Source organism: Heterocephalus glaber, unplaced genomic scaffold (assembly GCF_053883595.1).
Source record: "Heterocephalus glaber isolate CG9 unplaced genomic scaffold, H.glaber_assembly_v1.0 deba00001461, whole genome shotgun sequence".
Taxonomy (NCBI): Eukaryota; Metazoa; Chordata; class Mammalia; order Rodentia; family Bathyergidae; genus Heterocephalus; species Heterocephalus glaber.
In genome coordinates this window covers 32304017-32327115 of record NW_028258308.1, presented here as the reverse complement: position 1 = coordinate 32327115, position 23099 = coordinate 32304017, and the positions used below count along the sequence as shown (strand labels likewise).

Sequence of the window (23099 nt, the reverse complement as noted above, 5' to 3'; positions counted from 1 at the left end):
TGCCTATTGAAATTCCAACAGTATTCTTCACAGAACTAGAGAAAACAATCCAAAAATTCATTTGGAACCAGAAGAGGTCTAGAATAGCAAAAGCAATTCTAGGCAACACAGACATGGCTGAGGTATCACAATCCCCAACTTGAAACTCTACTACAAAGCTACTGTGATAAAAACAGCATGGTACTGGCAAAGAAACAGACCTGAGGATCAGTGGAATAGATCAGAAGATGCAGAAACAACTTCAGACATACTCAGCAACCTCATCTTTGACAAAGGAGCCAACCACCCTCATTGGAGGAAAGATAGCCTATTTAATCAATGGTGTTGGAAAAACTGGATTTCAACCTGCCAAAGATTGAAACTAGACCCATACCTATCACCATGCACTAAACTAAGATCGAAGTGGATTAAATATATAAATATTAAGACAGAAACACTAAACTTGCTAGAAGATATGTTAGGTAGAACTCTTCAAGACATTGGCATAGGAAAAGACTTCATGAACAAAACCTCAGTAGCACGGAAACTAGCACAAAGAATCAGTAACTGGGATCTCATCTTATTAAAAAGCTTCTGCACTGCCAGAGAAACCACCAACAGAGCTAAGAGACAACCTACAATGTGGGAAGAAATTTTTAGCAGCTGTACCTCAAAGGTCTACTATCTAGAATATATAAAGAATTGAAAAAAATCAACCCCCTCAAATCCAAAGACCCAGTTCAAAAATGGGCATCTGAAATGAACAGACATTTCTCAGACAGAGAAGTAAAAGCATCAAATAAATATATGAAAAAATGTTCAACATCACTGATCATTCGAGAGATGCAAATGAAAACAACACTGAGATTCTACCTCACCCCAGAAAGAATGGCTTCTATCAAGAAATCAACCAATAACAAATGCTGGCAGGGTTGTGGGGAGAAAGGAACCCTTCTCCATTATTAGTGGGAGTGCAGACTGGTGCAGCCACTGTGGAAATCAGTATGGAGATACCTCAAAGAACTAGGGCCAGAGGTCCCATTTGACACAGCTGTTCCCCTGCTGGGTACCTTCCCGAAAGAATTAAAAGAATCATACCACAGTGATATATGTGCACCCATGTTTATATCGGAACAGTTTGTAATAGCTAAAGCTTGGAAACAATCCAAGTGCCCATCAATTGGAAACTGGATAAAGAAGATGTGGTTTGTTTGTTTTTTTTTAATAAAATGGAGTACTACTCAGCCATAAAGAACAAGAAACTAGAGACATGTATAGCTAAATGGATATATATTGAGGCAATACTTTTAAGTGAAATAAATAGGACACACGTGTAAATACCAACTAGCTTCTCTAATGTGCAAAACTGAAAGTGTAAATAAGGATTAAAATGATTAAAATGAATAATTGATAATTTGAAATATTAAAAGATTCAAAGGTGTCGGGGTGGTGGGAGGGGAACGGGAAAGGAAAGAAGGGAAAGGAAAAATTATGAGAAAAGAAAAAAAATGGAAACGAAATCTACGTAAATAGGGAAGGGTGGAGGGGGTGAAGGGCGCACAGGTAATGGGGAAAAAAATAAGAACCAAGATTCATCATGTACAGGTACAAGCACCCAATGATAAATGTAAACGTGTACCTAAAATGTACCAATAAAAGAATTTAAAAGAAAAAAAAGAGTAAGGGGCGTGGTGTGAATATCTATTATATTCTATAGTGACACTTGAGTGAGTAATATAGTGACCCTAGAGTGAATACATGTCTATAAATGTATATGCTAGTGAATGGGCATGGGTACACAGTGCCTCAAAGTTAGTGAGTCCCCCCACTATATTTTATTGGAGGTGGAGGTGGCTTATTATCCATGCACCTGGCTTTCTATCTGTGTTCTCTCAGCTCTTTTTCTGTTCTCTTGGCACAAGTCCCAAGGCCATTTGGTTCCTTCCTTCCTTCCTTCTTTCTCCTCTTCTCATCTCTTCTCTTCTCTCTTCTCTCTTCTCTGTTCTGTCTTCTCTTTTCTTTCCTTTGCCCCTGTCTTTGACTTGCTTCCCAGAGGAATCTCTCTAGTAAAGTTTATTTTTAACTCCTTCTAGCTAGGATTAGCTAGAAGACCCTGGGAGGCCCCTATTTTATTTTCTCATCTACAGAGCCCCTGTCCCTACATTCACCATGCCTAGGGACAGGAAAGGAAATTCTACACTTCTTTCTAGCTTCATTTTGGTATGCTCCCCCCATCCTCAGCTTTTTTTTCTACTTTCCTGGCTTCTTATATACCTAATCTACTGGTGACACCCATGAAACTTTGGACTGTACACCATAAGTTTCCAACTACAACAGATTTATTTGCTCTGTTTTGTAACACATAGTGAATCAGCATTTCTCAAATCTTTTTTTTTTTTTTTTGGTACCAGGGATCAAACTTAGGACCTTGCGCTTGAGAGGCAGGTGTGGTGCCACTGAGCTAAATACCCAGCCTTCAAATCTTAATTGTAAATTCCCTTCATTACAATTGCCAACTGCCCTCCATCACACAAAAGACCTGCTCATTATATTGAAAGACCCTAGTTAGCAAGACAGATTCCATTGCTGCTTGACCCACCTGCCTGCCCTTTAGATGAACTCAGAAGGAGGAAGCTTAAAAACCTCCTCCCCTTAGAAAGTCTCTTTAGAAATAACAATTAATCAACTATTGTTTCACAAATGTTCTAACAGCAGGACGTTCTGCTTCTGTACCTTTTGCTTGCTTTACTAGTTCTATCCCATAGGGGGGCCTAGGAACTGTTGGCCTCAAAGGTGTATAAAACATGTTTGTCAACCCCCAGTTGAGGCTCAAGTCTGATGCTCGGCTCAGGTCCCAGCCGGTAATAAACTCCTGTATGGATTTAATATCGGTCTCTGGTTGGTTCTCTCTCACTGGGTGCAACAAAATAAAGCCAAATTTCTTACTGCATGAAAAGAATACTACTCTGACATAATGTTAGTGCTATCTCAGAGAAGAGGTAAAGTTTGATTTTTCAAAATTTGGTACCAGTGATTGAACTCAGGACCTTGTGCTTGCATGGCAGGCGCCAGAACCACTGAGCTAAATCCCCGGCCCTAAGGCTGACTTTTTTACAGGGTATAAGTTGAAGTGGTTTAAGGTGACATTTTCAATGGATCTTGGTGGTATTTGACATAATTCATGGTATAATTGTATGGCACTAGTGCCCACAAAGTAAAGAAATTGGAATCAAGGGCCAGGAATTTAGCTCAGTGGTGCCACTGCCTGCCTCACAAGCACAAGGTCCCTAGTTCCATCCCTGGTACCAAAAAAAAAGAAAGAAATTAAAGAAATTGGAATCAGACTTGGCTTCCCCACTTTTTTTTTTTCTTCAGTACAGGTGATTTGAACCAAAGGCCTTGTACATGTTAGGCAAGCACTCTACCACTGACTGTACCCCAGCCCTGGTTCTTCTTCTTCTTTTTTTTTTTGTGGTACCGGGGATCGAACTTGGGAACTTGCGCTTGCAAGGCAGCCTGGTTCTTTTTCAAGGCAGGAGGTGGAACCACTGAGCTAAATCCCTGGCCCTGCCTGGTTCTTTTTGATAAGAAAAAAGATATGCCCAACTCACTGCTCAACTCAACCTCTCAGTGCTTTATAGCCAGATGAGCAACTTACTATTCGGATAAGTGGATTTCCAGAAAGTTTCTAAGGCACATGTTGAATGTATGTACTGATTTACAGCATATCTTGTGCACAAACATTTACTGGAACAAACAATAAAATCATGTTGACTGATGTAGTGGTCTTTGTTGTGCCCAGATCGCGAGGTCTCCAAAGACCACCAAGGAACCGATTCCGATGTAAACACACGAGGGTCATTTATTTAAGCTCGAGCAGGGACTCTCAACTGTCACCGACACAGCGGGTCAAGATTGAGAGCCCTGACTCTAAAACACCAGGGGTTTTTATACAGGTTACAGCAAGGCGCGGGGTTTCGAAAAGGGCGCGGGGTTTCAAATCACACGCAAATCACACAATTGGCTAGCATTTAGCAAGTTTTGAAAATTTAAACCTAATTGGCTGGGCCTTGAGCGCTGAACTGTAAACGGCTGTTCAAGTCATCGAAAAGAACATCTGGGATACTGGGTTATTGGGGTAACTACTGATTAGCTGTTGCAGGCCATCGAGAAGAGCATCTGGGACATTGAGGCAGCTACCGATTAGCTGTCGCTAGGCTAGTTGCTAGGGGACTGCTGGACATTATCACAAGCAGGTGGCCAAAGTGCATCTTGTGGTTTTTCTCGGAACTAGAATTTATGTCCAGGCCACCTTTACTCTAAAATGGGGCCAAAACTTTAAAATGGAGTCACTCAGGTCTCACAGTCTTAGTTCTTAGTAGTGATAATTAAGCTTTGGACAATAGACACCTCACAATAAAGTCTTTGGGGTTTTTTTGTTTTGTTTTCAGATAAGGTCTCACTGAATCACTAAGTTGCCTAGGCTGAGCTTGAACTTGTGATACTCCTGCCTCAGCCTCCCAGAATGCTGGAAATACAGGCATGTGCCACAATGCCTGGCAGCTCACAATAAAATCTTATATAAGTGTGGTCCATAAGAAAGTGATTGGGGGAGGGAGGTGCAGGAGTCAGTGGTAGCACCCTACCTCTGAGTTACAAACTCAGCGCCAAGGAAGTGATTTTTAAATATAAATAGTACTAAATAGTATATGTCAAACAACTCCTTATTAACATTTTTTTGGTACTAGAGAGCAAAGGACTACATTTACCACTGAGCTACAGCTCCATCCCTTTTTTTTTTTTTTTTTTAGTACCTGGGAATCGAACTTGGGACCTTGCGCTTGTGAGGCAGGCACCGGAACCACTGAGGTAAATCCCTGGCCCTCCATCCCTTTTTTGAGACAAGATCTCACTAAATTGCCAAGACTGACCTCAGATTGCAATCTGCCTGCCTTAGTTTCCAAGAAGCTGAGATTACAGATATGTGTCACTTTGCCCAACACTTTTCTTTTACAAAAAAGTATGATTATTGACATTTCTGTTTGTTTTTTGAGACTGGGTCTCACTATGTAGTTCAGACTGGACTTGAGCTTGCAGTAATCCTCCTGCCTCAGCCTCCTGAGTGCTGGGATTACAGGTATGTGCCACCACACCTGACATATCAACACAATTTAAAATTAAATACAATATTAAGACAGATTTTTATTAAAAGGTAGCCTGGTTTACATATATTAAGTATATCTCCAATCTGTTTTTGTGACCTGACTAGGATTTTTGCATCAAAAAATCAAGTAGTTTAAATTTTTCCAATGTTTTATTATGGAAATTTTCAGACCAACAAGAGTTGAAAAATTTTAGCCATCACATTTTATTACACATACTTCATCATCTTATACTAGTCCATTTTTTGTTAATATAATGAAATACCTGAGGCAGGCTAACTTTATAAAGAAAAGTTTATTTAGCTCACAGTTTTAGAATCTGAAAGTACAGTACAAACAGCATAGCATTGATTCTCACAAAAGCTTCATGGAAAATGGTAGGAGCATGTTTAGGAGCAATAGATCACTCAGCCAGAAAGGCAGACAGAGGCCAGGGGCTCACAGTTCTTTCTGAGAGCAGGTATGCTGCTAAATGTCTGAAGGACCCCCCATTTGGCCCAACTGTTACAGTTGAATGGGCCAAAATAGTCCAGGTTATAGTGTATGACAAGGAAAGAATTGCAAGCATATACCTTGTAGTATGTAGTAAGTTTACTGAAGAAAGTGGGGCAGCAGCAGGAATGGGCAGAAGGGTGAAGTGGGGAAAAAAAAGGGCTTTTGTAACTTATGCTTCCAGTATTTATAGGGTCAGACATCCACTTGTCCTAGGTGCCTCCCACCGTCTCTCTTTACTCATGTCAGCAATCTGCGCAACCTGCTGTTTAAACCTGGATAATCATTAAGGTGGTGTGGCGTTTACAGCTGAACAAGGGAAAAGAATGACTCAGCTCCTTTGTTTCTAACTGTGCTACAACTACTAAAGTCCCACTGTCTCTCAGCACCACCACACTAGAGAACAAACTCCCTACACATAGACTCTTGGAGGTCACACTCTGACCATACACATTTTACCATCTCTCGGCCTTTCCATCTTTTCATTGATCTCCCTTATTTTTTGGTGAATTTCAGACTTGCAGACATCAGTACAAGTTTCCCAACTCCTTCAGTCTGCATGTCATTAACTATATCATACACATATGTTTGGGGGCTAAAGGTCACCTACCTCTATCCTGCTTAGTTCTTAAGTGTTACACCTATAACAAAAGACAGATTAACAAAAGCAAAACAAATTTATTAAAGCATGTACACACCTCATGGGAGAAGCCTTTGTTTCTGTGGTGCTGGGATTGACACTGTTCTTGTTTTATTATAATTTGTGTGTTCAAATAGTGCCAGGTATCACATTTGGGTCCTCATTCATGCTAGGCAAGCGCTCCACCAACTGAGCTATATCCCTCACCTTGTTTTACTATTTACATATTCTCTATTTCACCAGATGTTTCAAGTTTTCTTCTTTTTTCTTTTTTTCTTTTCTTTTTTTTTTTTGGTACTGGGGATCAAACTTGGGACCTTATGCTTGTGAAGCAGGCAGCAGAACCACTGAGCGAAATCCCCAGCCCAAATTTTTTTTTAATTTTTGGAACCAGGGATTGAACTGGGGTCTTTGTGCTTGCGCAGCAGGCGGCGAAACCACTGAGTTAAATACCTGGCCTGTTTCAAATTTTCTATAAAGAATGTACAGTATTTTTTTTTCTTTCTCCTTTTTTGATAAATGATCTAAGTTACCCAGGCTGGCCTCAAATTTGTAATCCTTCCCAAAAACATCGTATGTAAGACCCTCATCTAAGATGTTAGAATTCAGATGTGGGGCTTTGGAGGCAGTGATTAAGTCATGCATGTTTTACCCACATGAATCTGATTAGTACTCTTATAAGAGAGGTTGAAGCCAGGTGAGGTGATGCACATCTGTGATCCTGCCAACCTGGCAGGCTGAGGCAGGAGGATCACAAGTTCAAGCCCAGCCTGGAAACTTAGCAATTTACTGAGACCTGTCTCAAAATTAAGAATAAAAAGGGCCAGAGAATGTAGTTCAGGAAAAGCTTTGGGTTCAGTTCCTGTAACTAACACACACACACACACACACACACACACACACACACACATTGAAGGGAGTACCATGGTTCCGTTTGGCTCTCCCTTCTTCACCACATGTGGGTTCAGCAACAAGATAGGATCTTGGAAGCAGAGGACCCTTCACGAGGTACCTTGATCTTAGACTTCCCAGCCTTCAGAAATATAAGAAATAAATTTCTGTTGTTCATCAGTTATCAAGTCTAAAATGTATTATAGTAGAAGAAATGGACTGAGAGCCAATGACAAGTGAGGACAGCCCACTGAACATTTTATTCTGAAATTCAGATCTATATCATTGCCAAGATGTCATTGATCAGAAGATTGTTTAAATGACCTCCATTTTGTCCATTATGGAATAAGAGGGACCAAATCAATCTTCAGAAAACTTAACAAAAATATGAAACAATTATTTTCAGGTACTGGACAGCAGGTAGTACAGGATCATGACTCTTAAGTAATTACAAATGGAGAAATGAATAAAACTATGACTAATGAAAATGCTGGTCTCTAAACTATCTCAAGTTCAATGATCTTAGGAAAAAGATTACTAGAAATGTCATTATTCTATTTGCTCAATAGTATATTTTTACCACCTGCTTCCTAAAAGCTTAAGGAAGATGGAAGAGTTTAATGTCTGTGACAGAATAACATATTACTCACTACTCAACACTGTTAACACATTATGAATCATTCTTTTATTCACTAAAAAAAGTAAAGTTCAAAGAAAATAATTCAAAATTGACTGCATGTTCTCTGTTTTAAAAAACCACTTCAAAGGGCTGGGGATTTAGCTCAGTGGTTCCACTGCCTGGCTTGCAAGCACAGAGTCCGGAGTTCGATCTCCAGTACCAAAAAAAAAAAAAAAACCACTTCAATAACTATCAGAAAAGTTTTGTTTTTCTGATGCAGTGACAGATTTGAGAGTTTTTTGTTACCTAGTTTTCAAAATTGAGGTTATTTAATGGACAGGGATGTGCATAAAAAGCTTTAAGTTTTGATTAAACAGTCTGTCACAATCTTTACATTTGTATGTTTTCTTTCACTGTAAATTTTTGTATGTTGATTAAGATGTGAAGAACTGTTATAGGCTTTTCCAGAAGCCTTACATTGATGGGATTTTTATCCAACATGAATATGGTGATGTTGTCCAAAATTAGAAAACTGGTAAAGGCTTTGTCATATTACTTACATTTTTAGGGCTTCTCTCCACTATAAATTCTTTAGTGTTCAGTAAGGGTTTTGATCAAATTCTATACCCCATTATTTACATTTGTAGGATTTCTCTCCAATATATATTCTTGGATTCTGGTAAGATATGAGCTTTGATCAAAGCCTTTGCCACATTCTTTTAATTGTATGGTTTCTTTCTAGTATGAATTGTCTGGTGTTCAGTAAGTGGTGAACGTCTATCAAAAGCTTGCCACAGTGTTTACATTTGTAGGATTTCTCTCCATATGAACTCTTTGGTGTTGAGTAAAGGCTGAGCTTTGATGAAAGGCTTTGCCACATTCTTTACATTTGTAAAATCTCTCTCCAGTGTGTCTTCTCTCATGTAAAGATTTGAAATTCCAGCAAATGCTTTGCCACATTCTTTACACCTGTACTGTTTCTTTCCAGCATGAATTCTCTGGTGTTCAGTAAGAGCTGGGTGATATTTAAAGGCTTTGCTACAATCTTTACATTGGTAGGATTTCTCTGCAGTATGAATTCTCTAATGCCTAGTAAGATTAGAGCTTTGATCAAAGGCTTTGCTACATTCTTTACATTTTTAGGGTTTATCTCCCATATGAATTAACTGGTTTTGAGTAAGAATTGAGCAAAATTAAAGGCTCTGCCACAAAATTTACATTTTTAAGAGTTCTCTCCTCTATGAGAGGAGTAGGAGCTGTGTTTTGATTAAAATCTGTGCAACAATCTTTATATTTGCAGGGTTTCTCTTCAGTTTGAATGTTCTGGTGTTGAGTAAGGGCTAAACATTTCCTAAAGACTTTATCACATCCTTTACATCTGTAGTTTCTCTACAATACCAATTGTCTGGTGTTGAATATGGATACTTCGATGGACAGTAAGTTTTGAGCAATGATTAAAGACTTCCCCACTTTTCGCACATTTGTAAATATTCTGTAGAAAATAAATATAGTGATGTTTACTAGGATTTGAACTATGTGCAAAGTTTTCATGAATTTCATTACATTGATGAATTTTCCATCCAATATAAATATCCTGGTAATTTTGTTGGGTAGAGCCCTCACTAAAGAGCTTCCCTTGTTCATTATGTATTTCATGAATTTTCCAAATATTTATATCTGTATTTTGATTAAGTATTAATGGATGGGTAAATAACATCCCATACTTGTCAAAACTCTTTATTATGGCAGAAGACCAATTTGTTGACTTGCAGAATAATGTACTTTTCAAAGGAAATAATGTATTTTTCATAAAGGAAATCTCTAAATGATCTTGAAGTTTGCTTGTCTTTGAGTCTCTCATCTACAAAAATGTTTGAATGAGCTGGGGATTTAGCTCAGTGGTTACTTGAGTTTGATCCCCGGTACCAAGAAAAAAAAGTTTGAATGAAAATTTAATCCAGTGTTGAAGAATTTGAAGTTTTTCAAGTAACTAACTGAATCACAGACACACATTTAGCTTTCTTAAATTTTCTTTATAAGAAAAGTTATGTTTCATAATTTGATGTGAATGTTTACTTATGGAATCACATGGATCATTGAAAGTGGCATAAATTCAGATATTTTCTTAGATGTTATATATTTTTGGTTACTGTTGACAGTGAAGTTTCTGTTGTTTTTAGCTATACACCATTGGTTATGTCCATTACAAAATGATTTTGCACCTACATACTTATTAACAATTTCTTATTCTTTTCTAAGTTGTAAATTGCTACAGCACAGTTTTTATATCTTTGATTTGCCACTTTATGGAAGGAATATTGTACCTCTGGCTTGGATGAAAATCCTTCGGTATGATGAAAACACATACCTGGAGGAATGACTGCAGTCCCTTAACTCTTCGCAATCCAAGCTTCTTTACTTCGCTCCAGAAAGGTGATCAGGTATGGATTAGAGACACTCAGACCAAGGAAGACCAGGTTTGTGTAATTCTCTAACATCACTTCTGTATACAACTTCTGCTGAGCAGTGTCTAACCATTCCCATTCTTCTAAAGAGAAATCAGTGGCCACATTTCTGAATGTCAATAGTTCCATGACTGGCTTCTAGGGTATTCAGCATTTTCCTGGAAGATCTCCCCTAGCCAGTCACAGGGAAGAAAGACTGTCAAATCTGCAGCACAGCCTCATGTGGCTCCAAAGTGGAATCAAAGAGCTTGAGGACTGGTTTTGGTTTTTTGAGACAGGGTCTTGCTATGCAGCTCAGGCTGGCCTTGAACTTGCAGAATCCTCTTGTCTCAGCCTCCCAAGTACTGGGATTATAGTGTGCCATCATGCCCAAAATTTGGCTCTCTTCTGGTTCCATATGAATTTTAGGATTGTTTTTCCTAGATCTGTAAAGGATGGTGTTGGTATTTTGATTGGGACTACACTGAATCTGTAATAATTTGGGGTGTGTGGCCATTTTAACAGTATTCCTTCTGCCTATGCAGGAACAGGGGGTATCTTTCTATTTTCTTATATCCTCTTCAATCTCCTTTTTCAGAGTACTGTAGTTCTCTTTATAGAGGTCCTTCACTTCCTTTATTAGGTCTCTCCCTAGGTATTTTATTTTTCTTGAAGCTATTGTGAATGGTATTATTTTCATACTTTCTTTCTCAATGAGTCCATTATGGTGTACACAAATGCTAATGATTTTTGTGTGTTGATCTGGTATCCTATTACAAGTTAGTTATTAATCCTGAGTTTTCTGATGGAGTTCTTTGGGTCTTCTATGTAGAGTACCATGCCATCTGCAAATAATGATAATTTGAGTTCTTCTTTTTCTATATGCACCACTCTGGTTAATTTTTTTTTTTTTTTTGAGACAGTCTTGCTATTGTAGTTCAGGCTGGTTTTAAACTCATTAGGTAGCCCAGGCTGGCCTCTAACTTGTAGCAATCCTCCTGTCTCAGCCTCCAGAGTGCTAGGATTACAGGCATGCACCACCACACCTGGCTTTTTTTCCCTTTTTTTACCCCCTTCTAGCTAATTTTCAAGTACTATGTTGAATAGATGTGGTGATAGTAGGCATCCTTGTCTTGTTCCTGATTTTAGGGGGAATACTTTATAATACCTCACTTCAAGGTATACTACACAAAGCAGTAGTGATAAAAACAGCATGGTACTGAAACAAAAATAGCTATGTGGATCAATGGAACAGAATAGAGGATACAGAAACATCCCCAGACTCATTCAGCTATTTGATCTTTGACAAAAGGGCCAAAAGCATACTTTGGAGGAAAAATAGCCTGTTCAACAAATGATGCTGGGAAAACTAGATAATTGTTTGCAGAAGATTGAAACTGGACCCATTTCTCTCACTGTGTACTAAATTAAAATCAAAATGGATCAAAGATCTAAACATTAAAACAGAAACACTGAACCTACTGGAAGATAAAATAGGTAAAACACTTGAAGCCATATGTCTTAGTTACTTTCTCATTGCTGAGACGAAATACCCGACACTCAAAGTTAAAGGAGAAAAGGTTTATTTCAGCTCACTGTTTTTACAGGTTTCATTCCATAGTCAGCTGGTTCCAAGTCAGGGTAGTATGGCAGACAGGCATCACAGGGCAGAAACAGTTCATAGCAGGGCAGGGCAGGCAGAAGGCAGCATTGAGCAGCAAGCAAGTGGCAAGCCTCCCTCTCCCTTTTATCCTATCCAGGCATGAAGCCTTTTGGGTAGTGCTACCGACACCCAGGGTAGGGCTTCCCATTATCCACACCTATAACTATGCTAAACCAATTTAGTTACCACATAACCTTAATCCAAGTATTACCCACCCTAATCCAGCATCACATACCCATGATCCAGCCACCTCCCCAAAGCCCCACCTATGAGCAAATGAGCCTTTGGGGGGATATCTAGATACAACCCATAACATCATAGGAGTAGGAAAGGATTTTCTAAACAGAGCTGCAATTGCCCAAGAAATAACAGTAACAATTAACAAGTGGGATTATATCAAATTGAAAAGCTTCTGTACAGCAAGGAAATCAATTAGTAGGGTGAAAAACCTATAGAATGTGAAAAAAATTTTGCCAGCTACTCCTCAGAGGACTAATATCTAAAATATATAAAGAACTCAAAAAAATTAGACCACCTAAAATAAAACATCCAGTTAAAAAATGGGTAAGTAAAATGAACAGACAGTTCACAGAGAAAGAAGTACAGTACAAATGGCTAACAAATATATGAAAAAATGTTCAGTATCTCTGGCCATCAGAGAAATGCAAATTACAATGCTAAGATTTCATCTTACTCCAGAAAGAATGGCAATCATCAAAAAATCAAAAAATAACAAGTGCTGATGTGGCTGCAGTGAAAAAGGAACCCTCCTACACGGTTGGTGAGAATGTAAATGAGTACAACCATTATGGAAATCACTATGGAGATTTCTCAAAAAACTAAAGTTAGAAATTCCATTTGACCCAGCTATCCCCCTTCTAGGTATCTGCCTGAAAAAGCCTAAGACATCATATTACAGAAATACATGCAAACCAATGTTGATAGCAGCAATAATTTATAATACCTAAATCCTGGAAGCAGCCTATATACACATCAACAGACAATTGGAAAAAGAAAATGTGGAATACTACTACACTATAAAGGAGGACAAATTTGAGACATACAAAGGAAAATGGATGCACCTGGAAAAATATGTTGAGTGAAATAAACTAGACACAGAGCTTAAATCCCATATGGTATCTCTCATTTGAGTAAGGCAAAGTACAAACAAAGATATCAATAGAGGATGGACAGGAGACAAGGGGATGATGATCTCTTACAGATGGGAAGGGGTACAAGAGACCAAGGGCAAGGGGTTAAGGGAGGGGAAGAAGAAATAAGCAGAATAAAGATATGCCATGTACAGGAACCTCAATGAATGTAGACCTTATATGCCATAAACATGAGCTAAGATTAATAATATCAACATGAATAGAAATGGGGAAAGAAGAATTAGAGGAGGAAGGGGAGGGAAGGGAATTTTTAAAAAGTAAGCAAGTTGGGCCAGGGATTTAGCTCAGTGGTTCCAGCGCCTGTCTCGCAAGTGGAAGGACCCGAGTTCAATCCCCAGTAACAAAAAAAAAGTAAGCAAGTTGTATTATGTACATGTACCCACTCCCCAAGATGACTATAAAATGCATGTATTGCAAAAAAGTACTGTACTAATAAAAACATTAGCATATTATGTTATCTCTAGGTAATGCAGCACTTTAATGTCATAAAATATATATTATTTTATCATTACATTAACTTAATCCAAGTTGTTTGTATACCTTTACTTCATGTATTTTTTACTTCTATGCTTTCATTATATGAATATTAATCCATTATACGAATATCTATTTTTACACAATGGGCACTTATTGCTAAGAATAGCGATAAAAGAAATGATAAACATCAAATTTAGGATACTGGTAACCTCTTGGCGGACGAGGAAGAAGAAGGATGGAACAAAAAAGCTACACAGGCCAGGGATTTAGCTCAGTGGTTCTGGCACCTGCCTTGTAAGCACAAGGACCTGAGTTCGATCCCCGGTACCAAAAAAAAAAAAAAAGAAAAGAAAGCTACACAGAGCCATACCATGTGGTAGTACTTCATATCTTAAGGTGAGAGGTATGGATGTTCACTATTTTAGTCTCTAAACTTTCATTTTTTCTTTTTTCTAAACTTTATTTTAAATATTGCAAAATACTTTAGAAAATGCATAGATAGTTATGAAAATACCACATATTTAGATTTAGACTGGGAATATTAATGTTATTTCTAAAGATTTTATGAGATGGGAGATTAGGGTGTGGCAAAGCTAGCTGGGGAAGTAGGCATGACCTGTTTCACTTAATCTTAGCCAACCTGAGAAGCGATAGGCATGATCATGGAACACAGTCATAGAACAGTTCCCAAAGCCCTGCATGTGGACTTCTCATGAGAACTCAAGCAGGTTCTATTTTTTAACTTAATTTTATTGCCACACTTTTTGTTTGGTACCAGGGATCGAACTCAGGACCTTTCGCTTGTGAGGCAGGCAGTGCCACCACTGAGCTAAATCCCTGGTCCTGGTACACTTTTAATATAGATAATGATCACATTCATTGTAGGGAATTTACACTTGTACATAATATATCTTGATTCTTCCCCATTCTCCTCCTCTCCTTTCAACCCCTCTTCTTATTTACAAGAGTTTTGTTTCCATTTTTTTCTATTTTCCTTTCCTTCCTTCTTCCTTCTTGTTCCCCTTCCCATTTGAACATTTTCTTCCTATTTTCCAATATCATCCATTTTGGTCCTTATTTGTGGTTTTTTCACACAAGAGAAACAATGCAATATTTAAATATGTGTGTCTGATTTATTTCACTTAAAAGTATGCTCTGAAGGTGCATCCATTTACCTAAAAATGTCAAGTTTATCCTTCTTTATGGCAGAGTAGTACTCCATTATATATAAAAACCACATTTTCTTTATCCATTCATCCAATGATGGGCATCTGGGCTGTTTCCAAGATTAACTAATACAAATTGTGCTGCTATAAACATAGGTGTGCATGTATCACTGTGGTATGATGCTTTTAACTCAGGAAGATACCAAGGAGAATAGTTGGGTCAAACGGAACCTCTAGTTTCAGTTTTTTAAGCAATCTCCATACTGATTTCCATATTGATTGTACCAATTTACACTCCCACCAACAGTGGAGTTTCCTTTTTCCCCACAGCCTCACCAGTTTTGTTACTGGTTGATTTACTGATGACATCCATTCTTTCTGGAATGATATGTGTAGCTGATACCAACCCCCCCCACCCCACCCCCACCCCGCCTCTGCCTCTATTCAGCAGAGGAGCCCCCAGTGTCTGGCTCATCTGACCTTTTTCACCCGTTTGGGGTGAAAAAGTAATCAAAGCAACAAAAGACTCATCTGCTTTCCAATATCCCTTAGGACATACTGAGGTAAACAACTTAATCTCAGCTCTCTTAACTCTTCCCCAGAAGCTGCAATATGCCATCACCCCTGAGTGCAGCCTTTCTCCCTTGTGCTCACAGAGAAGGCCAATTAGGCCTCAATTCTCCTCTGGTCTCCCACACAGATGGAATCTCAGTGGTTTAATGTGCATTTCTTGACTGACCAGTGATGTTGAATGTTTTTTCATATATTTATTTGCTGTTTGTACTTCATCTGAGAAGTGTCTGCTCATTTCAGATGCCCAGTTTTGGATTGAGTCTTTAAATTTGGGGGGTCCGATTTTTTGAGTTCTTTATATATTCTAGATATCCCCCTTGTTCTTGGATAGGCAGAACCGATATACTAAAAATGGCCATACTTCCAAAATTGTTACACAGATTTAATACAATCCTGATCAAAATACCAATAGCATCCCTCACAAAACTAGAGAAAACAATTCTAAAATTCATTTGGAACCAGAACAGACCTAGAATAGCAAAAGTAATTCTGGACAACAAAGGCAAGGCAGGGGGGCATCACAATCCCCAACTTGAAACTATATTACAAAGGTATCATGATTTAAAAAAAAAAAAAAAAAAAAAAAAGCATAGTACTGGCAAAAAATAACAGATTCAGGGGCCGGAGATTTAGCTCAGTGGTTCTGCTACCTGCCTCACAAGTGCAAGGACCTGAGTTTGATTCCCGGTACCAAAAAAACCCCAAAAAACCCCCACAGATTCAGGATCAGTGGAACAAAATAGAAGATGCAGAAACAATTCCAAGCACACTCAGACACCTTATCTTCGACAAAGGAGCCAAATACCCTCATTGAAAGAAAGATAGGCTCTTTAATAAATGATGCTGAGAAAACTGCCTTTCTATATGCCAAAAATGAAAACCAGACCCGTGTCTCTGACCATGCACTAAACTAAAATCAAAATGGATCAAAGATATAAAGAAACACTAAATCTGCTAGAAGAAAGAATAGGTAAGGCCCTTGAAGACACAGATATAGGCAAGGACTTTATGAACAAAACCCTGATCGCATAGGAAATATCACAAGAATCATCAACTGGGATCTCATCTTATAAAAAGCTTTTGCATAGCAAAAGAAACCACCAGTAGAGTGCAGAGACAACCCAGAGTGGGAAAAATCTTTTACCAGCTAGTCGAGCAGGTTTTCAATAGCATGGCCTAGACCTAATGTCAGCCTGAAGCGTGGAATCCCAGCACCGCCTCTCAGGACCCAAATGTAGAAATTCTTCCAGGTTTCCTCAAGATTTAAAAGAACACAGAGCTTGTTATCTTGGTTTTCTTCATGATAGCCCACCCTGTATCCTCCCGGGTGTTCTTTTGTCTTGCTTTTTTCTCTTTTACTTGGCCAAAGCTCGCTCTGCAGAGCCAGTTTCTCCTCACGCTTCACTTTTTGTTTTCAAATAAACTTTGCTACTGCTTTTTGCTCATTTAAGTCTTTGTTTAAGGTGGCAAGAACCTAGAATCTAACTTGTTAAGGAGAGGTCAGCAACCCAGAACCCGGTAATGTTTATTTGGTGAACCACTTTTAGAAGGAGCTACTCGATAACACCACCGTATTCCTCCTCCAGTATACATTAGTGAAGCAATTAATTAGATATCTAACATGAGAACAGGATTAAGTGCACGTGTTAGTCACTTTCTCTTTGCTTGAACAAAATACCTGACACCCACAACCTCAAGGAGAGGTTGACTTTGCCTCACTGTTTTTCAAGGATTCAGTCCATAGTTGGGATGGTTCCAAGGCAGAAAGTCTGGTGGAAGGGGCTGGGTGGAGGATGGCTGCTCATCTCATGGTGGCCAGGAAGCAGAGAGAGAAGAGAGCAGCTGGGGACAATTGGCCTTTCCAGGTCACACCCCCAGGGACCCACCTCCAACTGGGCCCCACCTCGTACCAGCAAATCAGCTACTAAACTCATTGGTGGATGAATCCACCAACGAGTACAGCACTTGCATGATCCAATGACCTTCCAAAACCATGAGACTTTGGGAGAATTTCAGATCTAAACCCTAACAGTACATGTGTAACTTCCCTCTAGATGTATCCTACGAAGTCCTGGCCAGGTTTTAAACAATGCAAACTTACAACCTGACTCTGAAAGTTTCTTTCCCCTTATTCTACAATTTGCTTTCTGTGAATTTCAATTTAGTTTTAGTTGTTCTGCCTTTTTAGAAGAGACAGTACCTTTGGCCTTGATACTGAACACTTAAATTGTGTAATGGAGCAATTTGTTTTTCTAACATGGTGGCTCACTATTGAATATAGACAGGCCACCTACTCTGGGTTTACCTGATCCTCCCACCTCAGTCCCTGGAGTAGCTGATGCCACCACACCCAGCTTGAGTAATATTTGTTTTAGTTCTTTTTTCATATTCCTTTTGTCCTTCTGCTAATGATAATTATCTTCATATATAGAATCTAAGAAATACATTTTATTGAGCAGCCTGTCTGTGCAAGTTTCTTTGCACATCACTGTTTCCCATGTGACCTCAGACTGTGCAGAAGTACCATGACCATTTCCTTCTGACATAATTTATCAGCTCTGGACCTGTGACCTCAATACAAAGGTATAATATGCATTACTCACTTCAGGGTGATGAATACAAATGATAGCACAGAAAACATGCAGAAGAAAGGAGGAAAAGCCTACATTTTTATATGAAATAAGAATTTTTTTAAATTACACTGAACATTTTCTCCTTTAAAAAAGTCACTGAAGCCAGGTGTGGTGGCGCACACCTATAATCCCAGCACTTGGAAAGCCGAGGCAAGGGGATTGCCATGAGTTTGAGGCCTGCCCAGGTCACAAAGTAAGTGCAAGGCCAGCCTGAACTACATAGAGAGACCCTGTCTCAAAAAACAAAACAAAACAAAAAGACATTTAAAAAGAAATTCTTGGACAATGGGTTGGGGATTTATATCAGTGGTAGAGCACATGCCTACTATGTGTGAGGCTCTGAGTTTGATCCCTACCACTTGTGAAAAAACAAACACAGAATTTGACTTTTCACTATAAAACACTCTACAGGATAGTTTCTTTCTAACTGACTAAGAGTTTAGGCTTCACTCTGGGTCTGGTGGTGCCTGCCTCTAATCCCAGCTGTTTAGGAGGCTGAGGCAAGAGGATTGAAAGTTCCAGGTCAGCCTGCACAATTCAGTGAGGTCTTGTCTCAAGATTAAAAAAAAAATTACCTAAGGGAGAGGGGTGTAGCTCAGTGGTAGAACACTGGCTCAGCGTGGGCTAGGTGCTGGGTTCTATTCCCAGCATAGCAGAGGCAAAGAAGTTTCAGTGGTTGAGCTTAATGATCAACTTGACTGGGTAAGAGCCTCCTGGAACGGTGGCTGGGTCACCAGGGCACTGTACTCACCAGCCTGGAGAGGGGCTGGTCCCAGGAGAAACTGTGGAGGGCTTGTCTCTCCCTGGGGCTCCTCCCCTGTGCTCTCCTTCCCTGCAACCATGAATGGAGCAGCTTTGCCCCCACATGCTCTTCTGCCATTATGTTTCTGGCAAACAGACAAAAATCTCTGAAACTGTGAGCCAAGATATACCGCTTCTCTTGAGTTGCAAGTGTTGGATATTTGAGCCAGCAACAGGAAAGCTGACCAGCTTCAGAGCTAGGCCTCTAGGATTTGAATTCTTGGGTCTCCATTCATCAGCTGTTTATTCTTGTGCAATCTTTAAACCTCAGTCTTCTCATCTATAAAACAGAAATAATACTGTACTTGTCTCTTGGGTTGAGGAGGTGATAACATGTAAAGCTTTTAACCCTAAGTTTACCATAATACATGCTGTCAGTTTGTTATTTTCACAAATGCTTCTCAGTATCTTTGTACAAATCACCTGTTTGTCCAGTGTTTGAAAGAAAACATTTACTGATGACATGAAAATATAAATAAAAAATTTAGGGCCTTTTTTTTTTCTTTTCAATCATGCTAGTTTATAATCATGTCATTAAGATTACCACACCTGAGCCAAGTGTGATGGTGCACACCTGTACTTCAACAGTGGGAGGCTGAGACAGGAGGATCTCTGTGAGTTCGAGGCCCAGCCTGGGCTTCACAGTGAGTTCAAGGTCAGCATGAACTACACACTGAGACCCAATCTCAAAAAAAAAAAAAAAAAAAAAGATTGCCACACTTGAATGATAATGTAGTTGGTTTTCATTTTCAGCGCTGACCTGAAACTGCACTTATTAACTACACTAAATTTTTACTTTTAGCTAACATCGCTTGAAGAGAAAGCTTACAAATGCAGAGAAGAGGGTTCCTCTCTCAATATAAATCAGAAGCAGAAAGGAAGAATTTTTGCTCAGTTTTGTTGACGTTTACTTTTTTTATGGTGGTGGTGGTGCTAGGGATTGAACTCAGGGAATGAGCTATAATTTCAGCACTTTTAATATTTTATTTTGTGACACGGTCTTAATAAATTGGTCAGGCTGGCCTCAAAATTGTGAACCTCCTGCTGTAGCCTCCTGAGCAGCTGGAATTACAGGTGTGCACCACCACACCTGGTTTCATCATTTAAAAATATTTGTATATTTATTAATGTGATGATAACCAAGCTGAGTAAATTAATTCAACCTGATTCATAGAAACTTCTCAGGTAACTTCTGGGAACAATCAAAAGCAGCCCCCAATTTCATGAAGAAACTGACAGTGCCTGTGATGGGATTTGAATCCAGATTTCTCTAATTCAGACTGGATGCCTAACTACCTCACTATACCTGCTATAAACAAGGCTACTCTTTCATATAACTGCAGTAAAGCTGAGATTTAACGTTATGCAGTCCCATCTTATGCTACGAGGACCATATTCACATTTTACCACCCCACCCCCACCCCGGTGGTACCAGAAATTAAACCTAGGGTCTCCACACTCTGCTATATCCTCAGCCTGGTTTTATTTTTTAGAAAGTGTTTTGAGCTTTGCTAAGTCACTAAGTTGCCCATGCTGAGCTTGAACTTGTGATCCTGCTGCCTCAGCCTCCCAGGCGTGTGCCCCTGGACCTGGAACAAATTGTCCTTTATAGCAAATTTCTCCCAATGGAGAACCCTATCTGGATCAAGTTTTGCCTCTAGTTCTCCTGTTTCTTCAATCTTCTTTAATCTGAAATAGTTCCTTGGCCTTGCTTTGTTTTGACAACATGACAACATTGATCTTTTTTTTTTGGTATCGGGGATGGAACTCGGGTCCTTGCGCTTGCGCAGCAGGGGGTGAAACCACTGAGCTAAATCCCCTGCCCAACATTGATCATTTTTAAAGACTACTGGCTAGTTGCAAAACTGCCCTCAAGTTGGGCTTTTCCAAGTATTACTTCATAATCAGATTCAGGAAAACTGTATTTTATTTTTTTTTGGTATTGGGATCGAACTCAGGACCTTGGCTCTTGTGAGACAGGTGGAGGCATCACAGAGCTAAACCCCCTGCCCCCAGGAAAGCTGTACTTTTAGCCGGAAAACTATATGTTATATATTTTTATCACATTCCATCATGAGGCATACAATGAATAAAACCTATCTCATTTTGATAACATTTAACTGACCATTTGGACAAGCTGGTGCTGGGACTCACTGTAAAGCTACCATTTTGTTCCTTTGAAATCAGTAAACATCTATGGTGGCATCTTCTGAAGCTGTATACATAACCCTTTCCCAATCAAACTTTCACCCTTTGGTTTTGAGACAGAGACACTACGGGGACAAAGGACAGTACACTCCTGGACCTAAATTCAGTACCTGTTACACATTAAAAGTACAGAATAGATTTTTCTCTTGCCAAACAATCCTACTGATCTCAAAAACCAGATGCATCATTAAAGCCAGGATGCCTTCGCTGTAGCATGTCCAAAACTAAACTAGATTGCTGGGTGTGGTGCCACACATCCATAATCCCAACAGTTGGGAGCTGAGGCAGGAGGATCACCTCAAATTAAAAGGCCATCCTGGGATACACATCGAGTTTAAAGCCAGCATGAACTAACTTACTTTCTTTTTTTTCCCCAGGAACTGTGGATTGAACTCAGGACCTTGTACTTGCCAAGCAGGCACAGCACCACTGAGCTAAATCCCTGGCTTACTTTATTTGAGATAGGTCACTCTTGTAATTCAGGCTGGCCTCAAACTCCTGGCCATAGGTTCTGCCTCAGCCTCCAGAGTGCTAGGATTATAGGCATGTGCCACCACTCTGAGCATGAACTATATTTATATAGCAAGACCCTATCTTAACCAAAAATAAATAAACTATAAAGAAACAAACAAACTGTTGGGATCACAACAAAGGGGTGGAGGACAAACTCCAGGTCCTTAACTAGTTACTCGCTAAAAGCATGATTTGTGTTTTCTTCTGAGGCAGGCAGGGATTTAAAAGCTGCTTTTGCTACAAAACAAAAAAAGTAATGACTCTTCACTGAGGCCTACAGATGTCTAAGGGGTAACTAAAAGCATCATGAATCTTGGCATTTCAGCTTAAAACTTTGTATCAGATCTCTGCTCCACTCTACACAAAGCAGGTTAATCATTTAGGGAGTGTCCATCTAAAACTGGTCATACTGATACAGGGTAAGATAACAGAGATGAAATATGAAAATATGTATCTCCCAACCTGTCAAATGACTGATATGCCGAGCTCGTGTGCTCTAAAAATCACACAAAGAATTCTAGGAACAATAGAGGTTAAGAGTAGGAAGATATTTTACAGGCAGGAAGGATCCCGAATGAGTAGCCAGGGACCCCACTTTACTGGGAGTTTTATAGAGCAAAAACCACGTGAGTACAACATGGGCTACAGCTATGATCAACCAATAAGGTTACAAGTATAGTCGTTTAGGTAATAGTGGTCCAGTTGGGAAACAAGTCACATAACAAGGATGGATGGAAAGAACAAAAACTTCTCCTAAGAAATGGTGTGTCCGGAAGTCTCTGGTCACTCACCAGGATGGCTGATGTCTATCTAGACTTTATTAGGCTCTGTGTTTGAAGTATACAGGCCTGATCATCTCCTCTTTATCTTGAGGCCTGGTCTCCAACAGATGTGTCTCTGGCAGCAGTTGTGGTATGTTTCACCTTTGTCCTGACTGTCTCAAAGGCCTAGCCCTAGCTGACTGCCTGTAGTATTATCTGACTTAGCTGTCTATAACAATACCAGGCGGGGCCAGGGATTTAGCTTACTGGTTCCGCTGCCCGTCTTGCAAGTGCAAGGTCCTGAGTTTGATCCCTAGTACTCCCCCCCCAAAATAACACCAGGCTTATTGACCCTCCATTTACCTAACCCACATCCCTTCAAGACTGAGGACACCAAGACACCTGCAGGGACAGTCAATGGCCACTCCTATATCATCCTGCTCCAGGGCCTGGGAAGTCTCCAGCATGGCCCTAAGCCTGCAGTCACCCTGGCTTCCAGCAGAGCCTGAAAAACCAAGACTGCCCCTAAATGGAGCGATGCTCTCTGTGGAACCAGATTGCCCTTCAAACCATACCAACTTCTCCCAGGCTGCAAAGCCAGAACCGAGGGTCCATTAGCCAGGCCCTGGCCTACTCAGCAATCTCATAACAGGCCAGGCTCAGCTCCCCAAGCTGAAGTCCCTTCCACGTTTTCTTTCCCATTAAAGCTTTTGCCTCTAAATCTATGCTGTCGCTTCATTTTTAATTTCCCTATCAGAGGCAAAACCCCTACGCTAGTTGGTGACAGTTTTAACATTAATGGTTCCTGACAAAGCAATTTTGACTATTATAGTTGCTAATTTTTTTTTCTTTTGAGACAGTTTCACTACATAGGCTGGCTTCACCTGGAACTCATGATCCTCCTG

At 39.7% G+C, this 23099-nt stretch overlaps 2 pseudogenes; both read right to left on the bottom strand.

The window, feature by feature from the left end:
* Positions 1-8502: 8502 nt before the first annotated feature.
* On the bottom strand, positions 8503-9644 carry LOC147826784 (uncharacterized; annotated as a pseudogene).
* A 443-nt stretch (positions 9645-10087) lies between these two features.
* LOC101726556 (zinc finger protein 430-like) lies at positions 10088-11288 on the bottom strand (annotated as a pseudogene).
* Between the last annotated feature and the right edge of the window lie 11811 nt (positions 11289-23099).